Source organism: Plectropomus leopardus, chromosome 22, assembly GCF_026936395.1.
Source record: "Plectropomus leopardus strain MGB_pleo_1.0 chromosome 22, ASM2693639v1, whole genome shotgun sequence".
Taxonomy (NCBI): Eukaryota; Metazoa; Chordata; class Actinopteri; order Perciformes; family Serranidae; genus Plectropomus; species Plectropomus leopardus.
The window spans coordinates 9,118,348-9,140,673 of NC_142197.1; the positions used below are offsets into that span (position 1 = coordinate 9,118,348).

Below are 22,326 nucleotides of genomic sequence, written 5' to 3' on the forward strand. Positions count from 1 at the left end.
GGATCAGTGCATGTGAACATTTGACATGCAACTGCAGTAAACATTGGAAAAGTCTAACAGAGTCAGTAGCATTTTTGAAATTTTATTATAGGACAGAACAATTGTTATCTCATGGCACTGAGACACTTATCGAGGTGAAAGCAAAATGCCTGATTTATGAACTTTTCCAATTGCGCCTACAAAGCATAACAGCCAACCACCATAAAAACTAGCAAGCATTGACTTGGTTTTATGGACAGCTGTTTGTGCCAGGTACTGAGAAATGGTGACCAGTTTCCAACACTTTACAGCAGTTCATCAGTTCACAGATACTAAATGTTATTTAAATCAGATATTTCATCCATATGTTGTGTTAAAATGCTATAGCCAAGTTTAACATATGCCTATTTTTGTCTTTAGCGAAGGAATGTTATATAAGGATTTTTTGGAAAACACCCCAGTGGGTGACCTGGATGTCTTACATCTCACGCCAGTGGATCATTTTGTTTTCTTGACTATGATTTTCATTTGTGCTCAAATATTTATAGTTTGTACGTTCTGTTTTTCCCAGTTCACATCTGTGGAAGAAGAACTACACTTTGGGGACTTTCATTAAAATTTTGCTGTTGTTGTAACTTTTGCTGTGATGCTGACAAAAATCATTTGGGGTGAACCACAACACTGGTGTCCAAACACACAAATTATCTGGTTTGCGTCAGTTAGTGCTGGTGATGCAATTTCTCTTGCCAAAGAGCTTGTTTTCACAGCTGCAAAAATCTTTCTTCTACCTTTACACTTTGCAATATTGGTATAAATATGAATGTTCTATCTCTCAAGGAGTTAAAATTTTCTGAACAAGACCAATCTCAATTAACATGGTTTGTCTTGTCACATTTCTCGGTTTGTCCACAATGAGGACGCTCGCAATGTCTAATGTCTCATTCTGGCTGTTCACACCTGAAGTGCATTACTCTGTAGCGTTCAGCAGCTGATAGCATTCTGCGGTTTTATCTGAAAGTTTTTACCAAAACAGCCATCTGCTGCTGCTGGAAACAAGGCTGTTCATGAGAGCCTTGAGACTAAATCATGGACCCTAAAATGAGCTCATTGTTCAGAGAAAACCTTTTTATTAATATAAAATGTATTGATTTATGAAGTTTTAGGAGTTTGTGTTTTTTTCATGCATGTAAATTACAGGATAATATTACAGGATAAAGATTCACAACACTTTGCTCCTGGGGATCTTGATGATATCTTAGCTTTTTAGGCTAAGAGTAAGTGTGTGTCTATGTCCTTCATTTCATCTTTCACTTCAATGCTGTCACACCTGCAGCATCTGAATCCATTTTTGGTGTAAGCACCTTTTGCACCTTTCCGGATTTCCTTGAATTTTAATCAGAACATGATGTTGTGACTCAGCTCCACTGCCGTCCATTACCTCAACTTCTTCAAGGCCTCTCATAATGCAGACATCTGAAACAGGGTGGCTGCAAAATGGTAGAGCAAAACAAAAATATTTAATTGAGGAAAAAAACCTTCATGCATTAGTGTATTTTTTGCATTGCAGACATGTTTTTACTGCTCGGTAGAGGAAGTATAAACACCTCCATCTGCATTTTTAGTGAATCCTGTCTGGGTTGTGGATACAGACAATTCATTGGAAACATTATGACCACACCTTTGCTTTTGTGTGGTCATCTTTCCCATCAGTAGTAGACTATAAAGAGGACAGACCCTGCAAAGCCACGCAAACTTGGATGTGAAAATGTGAAGTATGTGGAAAGAATGGGGGCAGACTCTAGAGTAAACTTCGACCGATCCAAAAGCAACTGAATGATCCTCTGGCCTGCTGGTCTTTTAAATGCTAAAATATCCAGATTCAACCAGTCAGGCAGAAGGTCTGGATCCGAAATTCTCTGCCCCGATGAGTAAAATCCTAGACTTAGTCATTGGCTTGCGACCCTCTGATTCTCTGCCATACCTTGGCTGCTGCAACGCCAGTGAGTTGGTCGAAGAATGGCTGCTCCAAGAATATTTAATTTCATCTCACACTGAAGCACACATGGACTTTTTAAAAGTTTTGGAGTGTCTGCGGCGTTTTGGAAAGCTTCATGAGAACACTGAAGAAAAGTCTGACCACATCTCATCCGTTCCATGCAAAGCTGGTCTGCCATTGACCACAGATAAATTATCAAGAGTCTGGGAGAGAACAGATGTGGCCAACACCTAATTGGCTCCACCAACACTCTCTTCATCTGCTGTTTTCCCCTCCTGTTTTGCCTTGTTCTTCCTCAAACAGCAGCTTTACTTTCTCCTCTGCACCAAAAAAATTGGTGCCGTATCCATCCCTGTTTTGTTGACCTTAACATGTGTCTTGTACATTACAAGCACTTAAAAGCTCTTTCCATCTTCTGGTGAGTGTTCCCTTGTGTCACTGTACAAACTCTTACCACCTGAGATACATTTACATGGAATATCGAGGGCTCCCACCAGTTCCCATTTCTTACCCTCATGAGTTGTGGAATTCATGGAGCGTCGATGCATGAGTAGCAGTATGAGAGATTACAGAGGTATGGACTTGAGTCAGATGACTCCCATCCGAGTCAGACTCAAATCACAAATGTAATGACTAGACTTAACAAAATCTAAAAAGACTTGCAACTCGGACTTGGACTTTAACACCAGTGATCCATGACTTCACTTGAACTTGACTTTTCACTTGAAAATATGTCACACCTTCCTCCAAGACCAAAGATTTAAAAGTGTTAACTGAGATTTAACGACTGACATTAATGCTATTCATTCCCAGCAAGCTGACACCTTAATTCCCCAGATTCACTTTGTTATTCACTTTGCCAATTTGACAGCATCCAGTCAAACTGCAGGGCAGAACCATGAAGTTGTAACATTATGTTACTGAGCCCCAGTTGGAAAAACTATACCAAAGATAATTTGGTTTCAAGTTGCACAAAGAAGGGTGAGTCGAGACTAATATGAACAGAGTTAGCAAGCTAATGCTTAGCTAATGTTAACTTAACAGCTGAGTAACTCTAACAAATAAATAAGAATGTACAAAAAGCAATGATAGTCATCCAGAACATTCTCATCCTTAATCATCATATATCTCTGCTTTGTCAGTTGACTTTATGTTATGCTCTAGGTATCCACTTGCAACTGCTGTTGATGTTCCAGGATGCTGCAACAATTTCTGCGACGTCAACAAAAGCCAATGGTTATGATTAGGCTTCAAAGGCATGGGTGGTTAGGTTAGGGCAACAGAGGTATGTGGTTATGTTAGGAATAAACATCATGGTTTGGCTCCATATTCATCCGGGAAGCAAACACTGGGCTCCCGATTGAAAGTTCAGGGTTTGTTGAACCCATCCACTTCCACTTCTGATCACCATAAAATGACTCTCACACTAGTTATATGACGCCGTCCAGCAGTGTATCACATTGACGTGACACGTTCTGTCTGACTGCATTATCAACTGGCGCCACCTGTCCGCGAATCATACAACTGTGCAATATGCCTGACCAGTGCCGTATCATAACACTAAGAAAGATTTTGTTTGGCTGTGTTATAAACTGATGCTGCCCAGCACTGTATCATACTGTCACAAAAGGTTGCTTTTGGCGTTGGTATCCTACGCCAAATTCACTGACAAAGTGGCGGTATTTGATTACATTACAATGAGAACGGGCTGGATAATCATGTTTATTTCTCTGATGTTACGATGACATTTCATTTAGTGACATTATGACTTGTTTAGGACTCAAAACTCAAAGTTTAGGACTTAAGACTTGACTTGGGACTTGAGAACAAAACTTGAGACTTACTTGTATCTTGTAAAACAATGACTTATTCCTCCTCTGTGAGTTTGGATATGGCTTCATAGTTATGCCATGATGTCACTGAGGAGTTGGGAGTGAAAAGTAAGCATGCATATTGAATAAAAAACACAGGAAATGAAGATTCCTCTCCTCAGCCAAAATACACAAACATCATTTCACTCTGTCGCTGGTGCTGTGAAGAATGAACCACAGAATATTCATTTTATTCACAGAAGGAGCAAATAACAAAGACAAGTGTCTCCTGTATGTGTTTTTTGCTCACTTTCTTCCTCCAGATTCACAAACTGTCCAGTAACGAGTCTGCAGGTTCCTACCACACACTCTGAAGAAATAAACTTAAAAGCTAAAAAGGGAAGCTGGACTGCGACTCCTCTGGCAAGCATGATGATAAATGTGGATGAACCTTTCTCAGGACACAAACAGTGCCATCTGTCTGTCTTAGTGTCAGTCTGTCTGGAATCAGACTCCATACAAAGGAATACAAAGTAGTATGTATACAAAGGAAGTGTTTTGTCTGTTGAAGAGAGTTACCCGGCACTCTCTGTTCAATTTCGATCAAAGCTGGCGTTTGTAAGAGTCATCTGGCTCGGATTCACGGTGAAGAAAGATGGTTGACCTTCTATTCACCAAAAAGCCCTGACACATGCTGCCAGTGCAGGGTGTGGACACCGTGATGGCTCATGAGGGACTATGCAGGCCAGATACCACATCTAACTGTTTCGGTATGGATATGTCTGAACAAGAGGGAGAAAAAGGCTCAAGTGAAGTTTGAAAACTTTAGATATTGTTTTAGACTTTGGGAGCAACAGTTAGAAAATAGTACATTTTCTCCATATTTTAATGATATCTGCTAATTTTTTACTTTTACTCTGCTACTGCAACTGTGCCCTGCTTCTCGAGAAGGAGATCTATGAATAGATCAAGACATGCTTGACTGTCCATGTATAATGGTTCAAGATGTTTGGTAACAATTTTCCAGTGGATCTGCTGAGACTTTAGCCGAATGTAGCAAAAGCGTTGCCAAGTTAGTGATAAAATCAGTACAACCCAGGCAGGAACACTCAGACATGGCACACACACACACACACACACACACACACACACAGAAAACCAACTTCATGATCCCACTGAAACAGCAGAGTTAAGGTCAAATAAACTAAAGGCATCATAAAACTCCTGAATGTGTGGCGGATTTTAACCCTTTGAAACCTAGGTACATTGGCCTGTTTTTTTTTTTGAACACTGGAAAAAGGCAATGAGCAACTCAAGAACTGAAAATAAGCGAGAAATAAAAACAAAACAAGTACAAGAAAATTACATGAGAATTAGCGCCCAAAAAACAACAACAAATAAATACAAAATTGGGAAATAAAAAAAAATGGAAAAAACTTTTGAGTGCTTCCACCTAATAATTCCCAATAATTTTCTAAATCTACTAATTTCTTGCAATTTGCATAGAATTTTCTTGACAAGTTACTCATTGCCTCAAACCACTTTGTTCAGAGGTCAAAGGTTTAAAAACTTGTTAGGGTACAAATCTCTAATTTCATTAACCAGTGATTCTGTAAACAGTTAAAAAGAAAAAAAAAGAAGAAGGCCAAAGCTGAAAAAAGAGCGCTGTCTGATCGAGGCAGACCTCAACAAAAAAGGCAATGCGGTGCACTTCATGTTTTACAATCTACAAAACATGCTCTGTCTGGTTGGGGCCATTTTTTTGTGCTTATTTAATGTATTGAGTGTAATCCCAACTCAGGAAAAAATACAGAACATCCTGTCCACATTTGTATATCTCTAATGCAGCTCATAAATTCTCTTACATGAAGTTATTAGGTGTACTTCCTCTGTCTCTTCAAACATGCATTTTCCCAAGTGTCAGCACAGTGGACATGATGGCTAATGGTCCAGACTAAAATTATGGTACCCCATTGAGAAGTTGCATTAATCCATTATGACAGACCATGTACAATAAGACAAGGAAGCACCAAAGTCAGCATTTTGTGAGGGTGGGGAATCCACCTAAACAGGACAGATTCTGTCAGAATCACTCAGGTCACATATCAAAAATAAAGACTTTGACGTGCTGCAGCAACTCAGCAGCAGACAAGCACGAGAAACAAACATGATGCAGAGGCTTTTGCAGAGCCAATAAAAAAGGCACATATGGTAAAGATGAGCATACTGGTCTTTAAATAAGCGCCAGTGAGATATGATGTGGTTGCGGTGTGTGAATTTCATTCATGACCAGTTATGATACAGATCACAAGCCAGAGGAAATCACTGTCATTCATGTACAACCCCTAAATACTGTCATTTTATAACTTTTACTGTTAGATTATATTTTTTTTTACCCCTTTGACTTTTAAAACATGCTTCGTGTCACAGTAAACACCTAAAACAAACGTTCTTTCGCAACTTCTTTCGTAACAGCACATTTTATGTCCATCAAAGTCTAACTAAAGGGAGTGTCCAGTATTTCTGCACCATTTATTCAAATGTTCCCATTAGTTTTGAAGTCCAGATGAATCTGTCTCAGCATTTCAGCTTTAACAGCTATCATGCAATTGGCTGAGCAAATATGTGATATGACTGAAAGGAATGTTGATGCTGTAAGTGCTTGAATGGCATTTATTCTGAAAAGCTTGGCTTGAGTCAGGGTTACATATCAAAAGACAGCAAGTCTGAGATGAAACAGATTGATTGATGATTTAAAATTAAACTTGTTCTCTGTGGCACAGGAGTAGGAATTAAATAGGAAAATGCCAATCTGTATAAGTCTCCATGTCCTCAAACCTCAAATAAAATTATTGTCAGCTGTTCGCCAACAATTGAGGGAGTTATTGAGTTTCATATGTTTAGAAATATTCCCATGTAACCGCGATGTTTTGAATGCAGGTTTTATTTAGACTCAATACAGATGTACGTTCTTCTACAATATGGTGAGAATATAAGAGTGGAAACATTCAGACTGTTCAGGCTGTAAAACGGGTGATGTCTTCACCAGGCGATCCAAAGCTCTCGGGTGTCATTTGGCCATCCCGAGGCAGAATGTGTCTGACTGGGAAAGACATTACCAGCCAAACCCTACTATGGCATCATCGGCTCAGCAGAGACACTCGTCCCTAACAAGGACTGGGTTATGTCCGATTTTGTCCACTGTGGACATCTGAGTGAGTGTTTATGGACGCAAAGAGTGCTAATGTGGTGATGATATTAGGGAGAGAGAGTATGTAAAATACTGGTAAGTGGCAAGAGAGAGTGAATGAAGTCACCAAGTTTTTCTTAAAACATCCTTTCTGCTCACAGAATATGAAATTACAGTTGAATGTTATGAGGCAGTATCCATTTGGAGCTCTTTTTCTGTGGTGAAAACACACCTGCCAAATAACTAGATAAACAGGTGTTGACATCACACACATACACACACACACAGACACATGTTATATTAAGCAATACCTAATGTTCAAACAGAGATAAGTCCTGTCTGGCCAGTGCAGATGTTTGTGTGAAGCACTGGTTGTTTCTTAAAATGTCAAATATCTTCAGTATTTCTCATCACAGCACAAATTCAGCATTTCCTAAAATGTAGTACCGGCCGTAGGAAATGGGTTATAAACAAGCCGTCATCAAGGCAAGACCAAAATGTTCCTGAATCCGAACAACAGCATGTAACTGCTGTCTATTATCCATTTGGAAAGGGGGCTGTACCGAACGCAGCGGGAGGCTGGTGGAGGAAAACATCATCAGAACAGCCGTAAACAAAAAATTATAATACAAATGGAAAATAACAGTATTCCCCTCAAGCCAGCAACTTAGTCTCTATCTCATCATTTCCATTGCATAAACCAAATGTTGAAGATATTAGAAACATTGTTTGGCTCAAGTTGCAGATTGTTTTCAACAAATAGAAACTCACAAAGCTGCAAATTTATGAGCAATGTGTTTATTTGCTTTCTAACCTAGATTTTTTTTCTTTTTTTAAAAATTAAAACATTGACACCACCCTCACAGTAAATATTAAGCTACCACTAGTGGCCAGTTAGCTCAGCTAGTTAACTCATTGGAGTCTTGGCATCTCTTTGGTTTTGATACATAGCATAGGTAACAAGAACGATACAATATAATACAGAGATACTAATAAGAAAAACTGCAGAGGTGCTGATTGGTGGATTTTATCATGGTAGGGCAGAGCGAGATTAACTTAGAAATCCAACAGTCTGATGATTACGACATGTAAACAACTGCTGGATTTATTGTTAACTAATACTACATATTGTTTGAAACCTTATTGTGAAGGAGCGTTTATTACTCCAGTATGGCGCAGTGCATTCTGGTAGTTGTAGGTTTTCTACTTCAGCAAAAGTGAATGCCACAGTGCTTTTGCTCTGATAATGTAGCACAACATTAAAAAAGTATTTGCATCTATCTGTTGCACAGACAACCCAGTTAAAAGACCATCTGTCCAGCAGTAAAACACCTCTTTAAACAACAAAGTATAACATGTGTATTAGTCAACTTTGGGATGTGCTGATTGATATATTTTATTACTTTTGGGCAGAGCCAGCCAGGCTGCACTGCTTCTAGTGTTTGTGCGAACACAAGTTAAACTAAGTTGGCTGTAGATATTTAGTGTACGAATTTCAAACTAATACTTAAAAAATCTCCTCCAACTAGTCTGTTTCTCCACTTTTTATCTCTTCCACTACAATTTGGTTTTATAAGAAAACTGGAGAGCCACAACAGTAATTAGTAAACCACAGTGGGTTTCAGGTTATTTGCATTACTTTTTAATAGGCTTTTGGTTTTTTCCACCTCTAGAAGAATCTACAGTGGATCTTAGAAATCAGACCCACAGAAGCCAAAATGTCAAGATAGCTTTAGCTATAAAACCTGGATTGACGTCACTTTTCGCGTGCTGCTTCCAAAATCTGCATAATTCTGTTGCTAATTTTCAGGTGATTTTCTTGTACTTTTTACTAAATTCTTCCAAATTCATGGGTCACTTCTTATGTTTTTGAAAAATCTGTCCGGTTTGCTCATGTTTCAAAGGGTTAACATAGGGAACGTTATAACGCAAAGAAAACTGATTCCTCACAGCTGAAAAAGAATTTGAAACCAATTTCTCATTTGTAATATTTTGTAAGAGAATGAGCTGTTATAAAGGTTGATCACACAGTAGCTTGTTAAAACTGCCTTTGATGGTTTGCGAATTCAACAGCTTACTCAACACTGAAGGTACAATTACAAAACATGTGTCTGATGTTAGGTAACAGTAGAGGACCACAAACTGAAATGTATCCCAAGCATATAATGCTGCAGTCAGAGATTCATTTCCACCACAGACCTGTAAGGAATCAGCGGAGTGTTGTTGTGCCTCATGAATATGCAATATAAAACTTTTCCAAAGCCCTATAGGCTTGGATGCATATAGATTTTCCACTCTCATGTGTTGTTAATAATGATCTTGGCAGTGACGCACTATAAAACCGTCACATGGACATACTAGCGTGTAGCATTTGGCAGGTACATCATCAACAGTGTTAACTATACATTGTTTAGTTTTCATGACATCTAATTATGAGATTGAGGGTAAATGAAGATATGTAGATCTCAAAGCTCTATTCGTTTAAATTTTTGGCAGCTAACATATCGTCCCTGTTGTTTTCAACCCAAATGGGAGGGTCGCGTTCGCTTTTTTGGCAGACAAGGGAGCTGCTTGGCTGCTCACCTCCGCCCAGTAAATCAGAAACAGACTGAAATGGAAAGAAAGAAAAATGCCCACCAAACATATCCAGACCCATGCAAGAGATTAATGAAGTCTCTTGAACGTCCAGCGAACACTTGTACCAGCAGCGACTCATGGCCCAGAGCTTCACTGACTCTGGGTTGCAGATTTGTGGACATGAGTAATGAGAAAATTATGTTCCGCCACAATGAAAGGATTATTTGACAGCAGCACAGATTCCACACCAAATGTTTATGTGTTCGTCATATAAAATGGGGTAACTGGCAGCCAAGCTTATAGGGGGATAAAGCAGCTTTGGTCAAGGTTACAATTAGAGTTTGGTACCTCAAACCACATTGGTTAGAATTAAACTTAATGACGTTATTAAAGAAGAAAAACAATCGGTCACTTTGACCTCCACACAAGCGCTCTCACGACATTTCAGTGTAAAATTACTGCCTTTATTCTAATTACGTGTCTTCGATGTAATCCTCTTGTGGTGTAAAACTGTTAGTCTATTACCTTTTTGATGGAATAAATGCCTGAAAGTGTGTGTGGTTTTTTTGTTGTTAATCTATGGTATTTCTAAACCTAACACACGCGAATGACTGAAGTGAGATGCAGTAAGTCCGCTTGTTTTCAATGTCTTTATTTTCTGGTATTTCTATAAAACGTGATATTATGAAAACATGCTAAAAATAAAGGTAGCCCTCAAAAGTTTGAGTCACACACATTCTTGGTCCTTTTAATGGAAAAAATGTGATAAAATACGACTTTCTACCAAATAAAGTTGACTTGTTCGAGTAGATGACTATGTTTCATTTGAGGTCATTACTCACTGGCCTGGCCTTGTGTCAGTAAAAGCTACATGTCACAACTTTGACACATCTGTTTTCTGTCTCCCATCTCCTTCTTTCTGGAAACTTTTCTGCTTGATGAAGAGTTAAGTGCATTATGTTGTTGCCAAGAGTTGCTTCAGTCCCTGCTGATGCAGCAAGAGCAGTGAATCTTTGAAAAGGGATCAAAGTTGCTGTGACCTTGAGTGAATTTGTGCAACTAAGGTTACAATGTTAAGAAGAAAACAAAGAACTTGGCTATCAAACAGGACACTGGAAATAACAACCATTAATTATATGTTGAAGGTGCTAATGTTTTGTATTATAACCAAAATGTAAAATAAATTAGACTGAAATAGGAGACTTAGGGAATGTGTAGGATTAAGTGGCATCTGTTTTCAGGGATTGTATATTAATTTCCTAACTTTGCTTTATTTTTTGTTCAAGATTTTTTGGACTTTTTACATTTATTCAGATAGGACAGCTCTAGTGTGAAGGGCAAATGACATACAGCAAAGGGCCGAGGTCAGAATTGAACCTGTGGCCGCGGCAATGAGGACACAGCCTCTGTTCATGGGGTGCTTGCTCTACTAGGTGAGATACTGGGACCCTGTAATGATGTTTTCATTATATTATAATCACATGAACCCTAGAATAACCCATATCTACATACAGAGTAGGTCCTCTTCAATGGAGTTTACCAAGTTGTAGTCTTAATGGAACAACCAAACAGTTCTGCTACCTCACCACTAGATTCCAATAAATCCTACACGCTGGACCTTTAAGCATTTTAATGACGCCAAACATTGATCGACAACGACATAATCATTTGACTGATTTGCCATAGGATTAGGGCTCTTCTTTTTCAATTAAATTATTAAAAACGTCCAAATTTGAATTTAATGAAATCAAATTTATTTTCACCCAAATAGCAGTGGGTTCGTGATACAAGGGCAAAGTACCTGGATGTGCTTCTCTCATCTATGTTCATGTTAGCATGCTCGCATTTGCATTTAGCTTAAAGCTATTTTGAGGTGCCAGCATGGCTGTAGACCCTTGGGACTCTTGTTCTTGTTAGCATAAGCATGTAGCAATGGGTGAAGCTTTTACCTTCAGGTTATATGAATTTATTCATACAGATAATTATTGCATTATGTCCCCCAGTCACTGTTTTGACTTGAGTGTTTTTCATGTGCGATTAACTTTTTCATCAAAAGAGAGCAGCTGACTAATTTTGCTGTCAAACTAATATTCGGATGATCTCGCAGGTCAGTCATGTCTTTGTTTACACAACGCCAACTTTGTCAGTCCCACTAAAGTTACTGATGGAAATAAATTAGCAATGACAATCTTTTGGACAATCTCCCAGTAGAGTGTGCTCATACACACCACTCCACTTTGTATGGCATCTCCATATGTCTAGACTTGCCTCTTCAAAGCATCCAGCCACCCGAGCGCCTCTATTTCGCCAACCTTCTCTCGCCTGCGTCACATCCCTTCCTTTCTGCTCCCAATAAAGCTGTGTAATACCCGCTGGGATCAGAGAAAGAAATCACCTCTAATTTGTTGTTGCCAGTGCTACTAATTCACTTTATGGCAGTTAAATTAGAGGCAAAACAGGAAGTTGCGCTCATGTCAGATGTTTCAGTGCCTGGTGGTGACAGAAAATGATGTGTGGTGTCAGGTGATTTGTTGACTACTGTAATGAATTTGGGTCATGTAATGTGGTGCAGCAAGCGAGGTCCAGAATAATCAAGTGGTCTTGGAGAGTTCTTAGTAGTTCTTTCCCTACATCCCCTTTAATGACTCCGCTGGCTTTGTCTGCCGTACTTTCTGCTCATTGACATTCATAACAGACATCGGTAAAAATGGGAGTCGCGGAGTGATTGCTTAGGTAATGTCTGCTGCTTAGCATGGAAAACCCTTTGTTCAGGTCCTCATCCTCAGGAGACAAGCACAAGAAAAAAACTAATCCTGCTTTACTGTGTCTTTATTCCACTATTTTAGGCTCTTCGAACAATGTTTTGCTTTAACTGACCTGGTTTGCCTCATACTAACCTGTCTAGACTTTGATTAAAGGTGTTACCATGGTAATAGCCAACACAGGAAGCAGAAGAACCGAGGGGAAGTGCTTCCTGCAGTGACCTGGTTTATAGTTTTCAGAGTGTCCTGTGCTTGGGGCAGACAGATGGTTGAGGACAAAAATGCAAGCTGGGCAAGACCACCTGAGTCACCACCGCCTTGCAAAGCAACAATTGATCAACACAAAGTGGCTCATTCAAATGTCTCAAATAGAAGTAACGACACTTTATTGGATTCTGAAAACAAAATGCTCTTCCTAAATAGGAGTTACTAAAAGTTGGTCCATTAATGAACCCTATAAAATGCATTACAAGCACCAAGTGGAATGCTTATAAAGCCTGTCTGTGGTTTTGTTCATGTTTGGAGGACACCTGAAGGCTTGAGGGGTTTTCAAGTCTCACTGGGCTGCAAGTGTAAAGCCAGGAGTTTTCTGGATGTCAATAGCAAAGATTAACCTTTGACAGACAGATCAGGCGACAAAATCAAAAGCAGAAGATGAGGTCTGTTCAGACTTGACAGACATTTCAGGTGGATTTTTTTTTATACTAAGATTGGTGAGCTGAACTATTCTGAACAAAAATTTAAACAATACTTGTTTTTTTCTCTCCCATATTTCACAGGTAAAGTTTAAGATCTAAGGCTTTTCATGCACTAGATAAGTTTCTCAAATTTTGGCAGCACACTCCAAGATAATTCGTGCACCTGACAGGTGTTGCATGTGAAGATGCTGATTCAACTACGTCGTTAGTAAACAGGTGTGCCCTGGGACAGTCGCAAAAAAAGCTCACTCTAAAATGTGCGACGTGATCACAGCACAACTCCACAGATGTCACAAGTTATGAGAAAGCAATCCATTGGCTTGCTGACTGCAGGAATGTCCTCCAGAGCTGTTGCATATGAACTGAATGTTCATTTCAATAACATAAGCCATTCCCAATGACATTTCTGTGAATTTGGCTGTACATCCAACTGGCCTCAGAACCACAGACTACATATAACCACAGCAGCTCGAGATCTCCACATTCAGCATATTTAATCACACAAACAGCTGAATTCAAATGTAGACACCAATTCTTTGAAATAAGTGACAAATCCTTACAGATAAAGATAATATATGAGCTCTAAGTAGTTAGGTATGGAGCAGAGTTCCAGAGCAGATGTAATATGGCAATTTTCAGATCTCATTTGTTGATGAATGAATAACCACTAAGGGTTAGCCTACATATGGAAACAAGCACAACTTGAAAACTGAAACTTTTAAAGAGAGGAATTTAGACTACATAATTTCAGATAGATCAATTTAAATGAAAATATTTCACTGTTGATTACATGTAAATTTATTTTACTATTTTCAGTATTTTACTGTATCCAGTCTGGGATGACCAAATGGTTCAGGTAAAGCATTAATTTCGAATCAAGTATGTGATTGAGTGTATCATTCAGTATCAATATCAGATTTAATTAATTCTGTAGTCCTCTCATTTTTAAAACCTTCCACAGTGTGAACAGGTTGATTTCTTTTATGCCTTTCACCTTGCGTAATGTTATCAAGAGTGACTTGCAGTGCATTACAAGAAGAGAGATATAATGTCCTAACTGGAAAAATAACAAAAAACATGCAACAAAATATACGGCAGTATCATCTGCATAAAGATGCACTTTACAAGTCTTGCATCTTGTACTGTAAATGATAAACGGCACAGGGACCAAAATGGATTCCTGTGGTACACCTAGCAGGCAGGGATTCAGGTCTTTTGTCCCCACCTTCACAAACTGTTGGTCTGATAAACAGCTCCTCAAGCTATTATCATATTATCATTCCACAAATAACTTTATAAACATGAAGAATCGTGCCCTTTATCCTTTCTTTTGCAAATAAATGTGGAGTCAAAAAGTATATAGCCCCAAAAACTAATGAAATCTTTTAAAACTAATGGAGCATATATAAGATGATATGCATTAAATGTCCCCATGTTTCAATGTCCATAAATCTGTTCTGGACTATGTCTTGCAGTTCCACAGGTGGATAAAATCATAAATGCTACAAAAACAATAATCAACATGTAACAATTTACACATATACAACATCTGACAACCTAATACACAAACACATTTTTAACGCTAAAGTGACGCTGTATATAACTCTATAGTATAACCATAGTAATTTCCTAAAGTGCCTTAAAAGACATAGAAATACTATTGAGGAAACACCATAGCCATTCCATATAAAAAAATATTTAAAAGAAACACTACAGTATCACTTTTAATTCCCCTATGAGATCACCATAGCCAAATATTTCTGTATTTATTTTCTATAGTGCATTCCAAAAACTGAATAACACTGTGTTTTTATAAGGGCAACAGTAACAGTTATTATATTTATATATGTATTTTTCTTTTTATGGCTGAATCACGTGTTTTTAGGATTCTAATGAGAAGCTACTAAGACTAATGTGCTCTGTTTGGTTCTTTAGAGCAAGATGTGCTGCTTTTCTGGAAGAGAGGAACACTCATACTGGAGGCCCCCTTGTGGAGCCCCTGAATATCAGAGTGCATATGTGTACAGTGTGTGCATACATGTGTGTACTGGCAGTGGAGAGACTTCACTGGATATCTTCTCCAAATGTGTGTTTGTGTGGATTTGTGTGTGCAAAACTGTACAATTTGATGATACCCAGAATACCATTTATGCATGTGCGTGACCTAGTGAAAAATCTGCATTTGTCCTGCATGTGTGTGTATGTGTGTGTGTGTGTGTTGTCGGTGCAGGGCCAGACCAGGAACAGATGATGGGCTGTATATATGTGTGTGTGTGTCTTGAGGTCCCTCTGGCTCCCATGGTTTCTCTCTCTATCCCCTCCTCCCTCTCATTCTCCCCTCCCTCTGTTCCTTCTCTCCCTTCTGCTTCACCTCCGTCTCTCGGCTAACTCAAGCGCCACCTCCCTCTCGCACATGCAATAGCACTCTGCTCTGGGTCTGAAGCAGCCATTTTAACCCTTCACAAGGACTTTTATATCTTTTCTGAGATCAAGTTTGAGTTTCAGAGGAGAGTGAGGTCATTGTGGTCAATCATAAATTTGGAGTTCAGGCTTAGAGTTAAGACTAGGCTGGCTTTGATTTGGGGTTTAAGGGTTAAATTGGATGAGATAGCTGGGTTTAAACTTTGGGTTGAGCTGAGAGTAGTCAATGGGAGGTTGTCAAAGTACAGTAAGAGTGTGTGAAAGTGCAAAAGAGACACAGAACAGCAAATCACAGCAAAATTGCATTTGTGTGCCTCTTACAACTGTTTTCAATTACTGTATGTGAAAAAGAACAGCCACAAATGATATGCTGTCAATCACAAACACCATTGAAACATATCCACTTCCCATTTATATGTTTTCTATAAAATTCTTGCTGCTGCTCGTGAAACTTTTAGCAATTTTCAAGAGAAATATTGACCAAATTTCCAGCTACTGATGCATCATGGGAAAGAGGCCTCCGATTTTAATAAATATGTGAGGTGGAACGACAGCTGAATAGCATCACAGCTCTGTCTGTTTGTCTGGCTGGCTCACATGTAGGGTGTGGTTTAATATCCTGTTCCCTCTGTTCTTTTCTGCCTTCCTTTTCTCTTTTTGCTTCGTCTGATTCCAGTAATAACTGAATGTGGTCAGCACCAGAACAAAAGAATCACAAAAAGGGCTCAAAATTAGGTATTTTCAGCTACAGTACTACAAATAAAATTTATGAGTGAATACTTCATTTTACAGGGAAATCAGGGCTGTAATCATTCATTTAACATTAAAGAGGGAGTGGGTTTTCTCTGTATGCCTTTTGCGACCCAACCCTGGAGGGGGATACATTTTAGAAACTTAAATGCTGAACTGACCATTTTAAAGGATTTTAAATAAAAATGCTGGATTATTTAAGTACTGTTACACAAAAGGTATGTTTAGCATTACATGGCCTCTGTTTTTTATTTTAAAAATTCTATTGATGAAGATGTATGCTCACACAGAACACAATGCAACATTTTCAAATTGGTGCAATAACACAATAGACCATAAATTGTATAAAATAATGGGACAAAGCTACCATTGTACTATTGTGGACTGCTGTCGCCATTTGGGGTTTTTTTTGGGAGCCAGAAGTAAACATATTTGAGCAAGAGGCTGGAGCTGTGGAGTTTAAAATCGTTTTTGTACTAAGCTGTTAACATGTTAATTTCTGCTGTAAAGTTGGGGATTTTAACATGGGGGTCTATGAAGATTTACTGTTTCAGAGCCAGCCTCAAGTGGCCACTTGATGAACTGCAGTTTTTGGCTCTATGCCTTGGCTTCATTTTTCAGGTTGCTGCTTAATACATGCAAATATGCCCCACGCAAATGGAAATTTATTAATTTGAGCAGGAAATTCGTGCGGTGCTTTGTTGCCAAAGCCTGTTAATGTTGAGATCGAGTTGAAATCATATGACATTACTGAGATGGACAAACAATGTGTCCGTCTGTGTGCATCTAGAGCGCCAACACTCAACGTGAGTACAGAGACTAATCTAAATAGGAGAGGGCAAGGAGATTTGTGAGCAAAGCCGCAGGTCTACCAGCTAAATTCTAGAAATATGTATTTATGAACTGTGAACTTTTAGAGTTGCTCTGAGCTTTTGTGTTTGTATCACGTTATTTAAGCTATCATTTGTACTTCAACTTCAGACCAAACTAACCATTAGCTGCCCCCAATGAATTAGCATAACTGTTAGCACAGCTGTAAAGTGAGAATATTCGCCAGTTGCAAAATACTCCAAAAACCACTTTAGCAGCCATATACACACTTGTAAAACAATGAAAAAACAAAGAAAGAAGATAAAAGCATCCCAATATATCAGACTTTGTTTGGAATATTCCTATATATTTGTAAGTATGTCAGGGATGTATGAGTTTGATTTTGAGAACTTGCATATACACTTCATTTACTTATTATAATGGCAATTTGATAGATTTATTTATTATTACATTTGCAAAGGATTATCTCAGTAGGCATGGCATGGTTGCCTTTTGTAACATAGCCCTTATGTTAAATATTTTATCAATATATTAATTGGGATATTGGAGGGGTTGTATATATATATATATGAATAAAAACTGTTGCTTTACTTTTTAATATGTTTGAAAAGCAATTAAAAAACTGCAAGACTCTTTCTGCAAGTCAAACAGAAAGAGAAGATGCTCAAGGATTACCACTTCATGCACTCGAAAGAGCAGTGTCGTCTCCTTCCAAGAAGAAGAGTGATGGCTGGTTAACGGTGTTGTGGTTTTGGCTCGAGCATTATATATCTGATGGCAAAGCCTTGTAAGTCACATGTGAGTGAAAAAGAAATTTAAAAAAAAAGCCTTCTCTTTTTTATTTGAGGCAGAAAATGAAATTCCCAGAGAGAATAAAGTTTACATAAGAGTGTAACCAACACAGACTCAGAGAGAGGGTTGCAGTGTGCAAGCGCCCTTACTACTACTAATCCTGCAAACCTCCTGTTAGGATAAGCTTAAATATCAGACTGCATCCAGCACAGGATACAGAGGTACACAAATAAGTTCACCATCTGCCAAACTACTTAAACGAGTTCAGACTCTGTCGAGGGAGCAGTCCACATGATCATTACGTATGTGACTCCTACGCACAAGCACCAGACGACTGTGTGTGCACAGGTAGAGACACAGACTGTGATTGAGTGAAAAGCAGAAAATGTGCAAGTGGGGAAAAAAAAAGAGAAAAAGGAGACATAAAGAAGGGAGGAGGGTTTCTAGTGGATCCAGGTAGACATGTGGTGTTGTGATATGGGGTCAGGGTCCTGCTGGACCGTAGGGAGGTGCTGGTGAGCTCCCTGCCCTGCCGCAGCTCTTCCCTTCTGGACAAGCGCTAAGCCAGTGGAGCCTGGATCCATCCTCCCCTTCACTCTCCCTTCTTCACTCCCCCTCCTCCTCCTCCTGCCTTTTCCCAGCCCTCCCTCTCATCCCCCTCCTCCTGCTCCTCTTTCCCAGGCCCTATGGGTGCAGTGCCACGTTGCTGAGAGAACTTATTAGAGAGAGGGAAAAGAAGCACCTCCACGTGGGCTAATGCATTTTCTCCGCTTTTCTTCAAAATTCTTCACTTCTCCTTTGTTATGTATGTTGTTTTCCAGGCTCGCGGTCAAGTCACATTATTGCAAAAACTTCTCCCTGAAAATCTTATGACTCATGCCTGTGTGTGCAGATGTGTGAGTGTGATTGCATTGCTGGACTTTCCAGTCTGGTGCAAGTGTTTAAATATACCACTTTTTCCTCCATAAGATAAACTTCCTGAAGCATATGCATTTTAATTGCCACAAATTCTGATTTGGCAAACGGGTTTAGAGCCAAACTTGAGCTCCTGTATCTCATTTTACAGCTCAAAAACAGAGGTGGCATACATCAGCACCATTTTCTTATACATTCTCGCCATCTAGTGGATATCTCATTACTTACACATTTACGTACCATAACTAAGTCAGAAAGTCAACTGCGTTTCTAGAAATGCCTCACAGAAGGGAATACAATAAATTACAAGTAAATCAATAAATTACAATACATTGATACTTGGTCATAATTTAGCCCCTAAAAAGAAGCTGAAAATTGGTCTATGTTTAGATGGTCTTGGTCCTTGTGTAGCCCAAAAATAGCTGTTAAAAATTGGGCTGTGTTTAGAATTTCTGTTTTTGTCCTCATTTAGATAACACAATGAAAATTCAGTCTCATACAGCAAATGTGGAAGTTTTCTGAACATTTTGATTGCTGTTTAAATACTTTAATATACAATATAAATATACTCACCAGTGTTTCCCAGTGTATCTATGGCGGGGGGGGCGGGGCTGTGTCACCTCACTAGGTGAGTTGGATAATTGATCTGTTGATACGTTTACAGCTGATCAGATCGATGGATTAGAGGAGGTATTTGCACAGTTCTGTAAGTGAAAGAGAGTTTTAGGCCCAGCAAAATGAACGGTTTCGTTTCACTTTTAATACGTCTGACGCTCAGCTGCGCCGCAGACTCTACTTTGCTATAAATAACCAAAGGCTGTTTTAATAGGGCTCTTAATTAACAGTCCAACTCAATGGCAACCGCCAGTCTTTATTATTAGCTCATTTAGTCCAAGCCCTAATATATAATGGAAAGTGTCTTGTGCCAGCTTTTCTGGCCATTTTGAGTCATCTTTCAAGACCCACAGAATATTTTGTACAGACTCTGAAAACGCCGAATAGCTCAAATGAAAGAAGAAACAAGAAGAAGAAGGCTAGCTTCAACGTCAAATGTGTAAATATGCAAAGTACAGCACAATGCAAGAAATAATGGCCCCAGTTCAGAGAGAGAAAACCCACAAAATAGAACCGGAGTCCTATTCCATTATTCCTACCTGCAGTATTCTGCTTTGAACACTATATTTTTCAAAGTAAACGCCTCGGACCCCGCCGGACTCTCAGTCAAGAGCATGGGGGGAGGGGGACCGAGATCCATGAGAGTTTCTTCCAGCGTCCGCTGGCAAAACTGGCCACTTGACCCGTTTTTTTGGGAGACATTTTATGCCGATATTGAATTGATGTAGCTTCGCTTCTGTAGTTTCGAATCACCTCCGTCTGAATCCGGCTACTCCACTTCACGCTTTGATCTACCGTCTTTTGTACTACAACTACCAATCCCAGCAGCCCCCAAATTACACACAGGGGGCGTGAGAGCGCCCCCTTCTGCCAGCCGCCGAAAACACTTTTTGACGTATATATACGTCAATGGCAGTCAAGCGTTGGCTTTTAAATGGCATATATACGTCAATGGCACTCAATGAGTTAATGGGAAACACTGCTAACTGCTTATGGACGTTCTTTGGATGACCACTATAGCTCCTTTTAGGTCAATTACAATGTTATACATTTATATCCAGATGTGTCTGTGCGTGTTTTTAATGGGACAAATGTAACCAGCCCAGTAATTCAGACTGACCCCGCCTACTGCGCATGTCAGCGAGAGAGGGATAGCGTCACGCGCATGCTATGGACCGCCAGGTTCCGGTCGTTAAAGTTCTGGAATTTTCTGGACCCTTAACTCGGCGGACCCTTAACTTTCTGCACGTTAGCCAGGTGGACCCTTAACTTTCTGCACGTTAGCCAGGTGGACCCTTAACTTTCTGCACGTTAGCCAGGTGGACCCTTAACTTTCTGGACGTTAGCCAGGTGGACCCTTAACTTAATGGAACTTTCTGGACCCTTAACTTCGTGGAACTTTCTGGACTGTTAACATTCTAAAGGATTTTTTCTCATTTGGTGAGTATTTCAGAACATTATCGGCGTCATTATTGCTACAGTGGGCTATTTTTTATTTCTCTTTTAGATGTATTACTTATGTATTTGAAACTATAATGTTATATTGTGATGAAAATTGTTTCTCTGCTTTTGGAAACCTGGTATATTTCGGAAAACTTGCAACTGTTTTTAGTAACTTTACCACTGACATGAGCGTGGTTCGGTGCTGCATCATGGTTAAGCTAACGGTAGATAGCTAGCTAACGAGCTTCGGGGAATGGTGGAACAAAAAACTGGGGTTTCGTTGTTTGTGAACTTAATACTTCTAGCTAACTCAATAATATTAGCTAATGGAGGTTATTTTAGTGAGCAAGAAGGCTGAGGAAAACATGAATAGTCATAATATCAACAATATATATCCATAAATCCATATAAGTTTTAAAATTAAAAATAAAAAAGTGATTGACACTGACAGAAGCACACAAACAATCACTCATATCACATCACGGGGTGGGGAAAAATGGATTCACATAAGAATCTGGATTCTCGTTTTTAACGATTCAGAATCGATTAAAAATCCTAAACATCGTTAATAGAATATATTTACTAAATGTAGTCTATTCTTAACCCTCTAAAATTTGTATAATATAGAATCGCCTTACTTTTTTCGCAAGTGAAAGCTGTCGGCTGTGCCGTTCAGATGGATGTCTCCGATGCTCTTTTAGAAGCCGCAGTATCCAGCCTGGGAATTCGGATGATTTTACGGGACTTTGTTCAATAAATCCATAATGATAGATCTTGGGTGTCTTCCGTCCATATTTTATCCACATTTCGATGATAAAAGTACATTAGCGTCGATGCTAAACGCCATGTTGGTTTCCCATGGTTCCTGTGGAGAGAGGTCAGAGGTTTGTTTTGGTCTTGTCCACCAATCGGAGGACGGTCCGACGCTTTGTATCCGCATACGTATGCTACACGTCATCTGGAGCAAACTGCACTGTGGCTGGTCTAATACATCCATGGGCTGGCCTAATCCTACTGTATCTATCGCTCTGTGTTATTGGTAGCGCCTTGTGCATTAGAATAAACTTTGGTAGCCCCTATAATATTTGGAATGACACAAAGGTAAATTAGGAGACAGTCTAACAAGCAGTAGGGCCTCATATGGCTGTAAACTGAGTTCACTGCAGACAGAGCAGGCAGGGGAATCAGGCCCCTCTCTGAAGTGTCAGGAGTGTGATGTGGCCCTCTGCATTATCACAGATAGGAGTTGCTTTGCAGAATGCCACAGATAATGGGATACACAAACAACTGCAAAACCCCCCAAAAAATGATGGATCTTTTGTTGGAAAAGTGTGCCCATTTTTAACTATAATAACTACAATGTTTATTTTTTTCAATTTCTGATTCCCAACACTTGGGAGAAAGGTTCTACAACAATCGAATCGAATTGTGACCCCAATCTAATGCTATCAAATAAAACAAAAGCACTGCATAAATTCTGCCTTAAAAAAAAGAAGAAGAAGAAAAAAAAATATTCAGGAGGCTATATAACATGGCACACCAGGAA

General features: G+C 39.3%; 2 long non-coding RNA genes across 2 annotated transcripts in view; one reads left to right on the plus strand and one right to left on the minus strand.

The window, feature by feature from the left end:
* Positions 1–1,144: 1,144 nt before the first annotated feature.
* LOC148185863 (uncharacterized) lies at positions 1,145–21,669 on the minus strand. Its single transcript, XR_015775566.1, has 3 exons — positions 21,419–21,669; positions 19,296–19,426; positions 1,145–1,466 (listed from the first exon to the last, which is right to left on the minus strand). It is a non-coding gene; the product is annotated as an uncharacterized LOC148185863 (long non-coding RNA).
* Positions 20,495–22,326, plus strand: part of LOC148185864 (uncharacterized) — a 139,717-nt gene continuing 137,885 nt past the window's right edge. The window contains exon 1 of the long non-coding RNA XR_015775567.1: positions 20,495–20,777. This is a non-coding gene — a long non-coding RNA (uncharacterized LOC148185864). The remainder of the gene's footprint in view (positions 20,778–22,326) is intronic.